Source organism: Arachis duranensis, chromosome 1 (assembly GCF_000817695.3).
Source record: "Arachis duranensis cultivar V14167 chromosome 1, aradu.V14167.gnm2.J7QH, whole genome shotgun sequence".
Classification (NCBI taxonomy): Eukaryota; Viridiplantae; Streptophyta; class Magnoliopsida; order Fabales; family Fabaceae; genus Arachis; species Arachis duranensis.
Genome location: NC_029772.3, coordinates 84,372,929 through 84,375,581, shown reverse-complemented (window position 1 = coordinate 84,375,581; position 2,653 = coordinate 84,372,929).

The following is a 2,653-nucleotide window of genomic DNA, read 5'->3' as shown; positions in this document are numbered from 1 at the left end:
AAGGTCTAGGCATGGCCGAATGGCCAGCCTCCCATAGTGATCAAAAGATCTAAAGAAAAAGGTTCCAAAGATCAAAAGATGAAAATACAATAGTAAAAGGTCCTATATATAGAAAACTAGTAGCCTAGGGTTTACAGAGATGAGTAAATGACATAAAAATCCACTTCTAGGCCCACTTGGTGTGCGCTTGGGCTGAGCATTGAAGCATTTTCGTGTAGAGACTTCTCTTGGAGTTAAACGCCAGCTTTTGTGCCAGTTTGGGCGTTTAACTCCCATTCTTGTGCCAGTTCCGGCATTTAACGCCGGGCAGTTTTGAGCTGATTTGGAACGCCAGATTGGGCCATCAAATCTCGAGAAAAGTATGGACTATTATATATTGCTGGAAAGCCCAGGATGTCTACGTTCCAACGCAGTTGAGAGCGCGCCAATTGGGCTTCTTTAGCTCCAGAAAATCCACTTCGAGTGCAGGGAGGTCAGAATCCAACAGCATCTGCGGTCCTTTTCAGCCTCTGAATCAGATTTTTGCTCAGGTCCCTCAATTTCAGCCAGAAAATACCTGAAGTCACAGAAAAACATACAAACTCATAGTAAAGTCCAAAAAAGTGAATTTTAACTAAAAACTAATAAAAATATACTAAAAACTAACTAAAACATACTAAAAACATACTAAAAACAATGCCAAAAAGCGTATAAATTATCCGCTCATCACAACACCAAACTTAAATTGTTGCTTGTCCCCAAGCATTTGAAAATCAAATAAGATAAAAAGAAGAGAATATGTAATGAACTCCAAAAATATCTATGAAGATCAGTATTAATTAGATGAGCAGGGCTTTAGCTTTTTGCCTCTGAATAGTTTTGGCATCTCACTCTATCCTTTGAAATTCAGAATGATTGGCTCCTATAGGAACTCAGAATCCAGATAGTGTTATTGATTCTCCTAGTTAAGTATGATGATTTTTGAACACAACTACTTATGAGTCTTGGCCGTGGCCCAAAGCACTCTGTCTTCCAGTATTACCACCGGATACATACATGCCACAGACACATAACTGGGTGAACCTTTTCAGATTGTGACTCAGCTTTGCTAGAGTCCCCAATTAGAGGTGTCCAGGGTTCTTAAGCACACTCTTTTTGCTTTGGATCATAATTTATTTTTTTTTTGTATTCACTGCTTTTTCTTGCTTCAAGAATCATTTTTTTTTATTTTTTAGATCCTCAGTAACATGTCTCCTTTTTCATCATTCTTTCAAGAGCCAACATTCATGAACAACAAATTCAAAAGATTTATGCACTGTTCAAGCATAAATTCAGAAACCAAAATATTGCCACCACATCAAAATAATTAATCTGTTATAAAATTTAAAATTCATGCAATTCTTCTCTTTTACAATTAAGAACAATTTTTTCATTTAAGAAAGGTGATGGATTCATAGGACATTCATAACTTTAAGGCATAGACACTAAGACACTAATGATCATAAGACACAAACATAGATAAACATAAGCATGATTTTTCAAAAAACAGAAAAATAAAGAACAAGGAGATTAAAGAACGGGTCCACCTTAGTGATGGCGGCTTGTCCTTCCTCTTGAAGATCCTATGGAGTGCTTGAGCTCCTCAATGTCTCTTCCTTGTCTTTGTTGCTCCTCTCTCAGTGATGAGAGCGGTCTCTTGTTTGCTCCATCCTTTTCTTAGTGATGGGCTTGTCCTCATCAATGAGGGTGTCTCCCTCTATGTCAACTCCAACTGAATAACAGATGTGACAAATGAGATGAGGAAAGGCTAACCTTGCCAAGGTAGAGGACTTGTCTGCCACCTTATAAAGTTCTTGGGATATAACCTCATGAACTTCTACTTCCTCTCCAATCATGATGCTATGAATCATGATAGCCCGATCTATAGTAACTTCAGACCGATTGCTAGTGGAAATGATTAAGCGTTGGATAAACTCTAACCATCATCTAGCCACGGGTTTGAGGTCATGCCTTCTCAATTGAACCGGCTTCCCTCTTGAATCTCTCTTCCATTGGGCGCCCTCTTCACATATCTCCATTGAGCGCCCTCTTCACAAATGTCCATGAGGACTTGGTCCAACCTTTGATCAAAGTTGACCCTTCTAGTGTAAGGGTGTTCATCTCCTTGCATCATGGGCAAGTTGAATGCCAACCTTAATTTTTCCGGACTAAAATCCAAGTATTTCCCCGAACCATTGTAAGCCAATTCTTTGGGTCCGGGTTCACACTTTGATCATGGTTCTTAGTGATCCATGCATTAGCATAGAACTCTTGAACCATTAAGATTCCGACTTGTTGAATGGGGTTGGTAAGAACTTCCTAACCTCTTCTTCGGATCTCATGTCGGATCTCCAGATATTCACTCTTTTTGAGTTTGAAAGGGACCTCGGGGATCACTTTCTTCATGGCCACAACTTCATAGAAGTGGTCTTGATGCACCCTTGAGATGAATCTCTCTATCTCCCATGACTCGGAGGTGGAAGCTTTTGCCTTCCCTTTCCTCTTTCTAGAGGTTTCTCCAGCCTTAGATGCCATAAATGATTATGGAAAAATAAAAAGCAATGCTTTTACCACACCAAACTTAAAAGGTTTGCTCGTCCTCGAGCAAAAGAAGAAAGAAGAGAGTAGAAGAAGA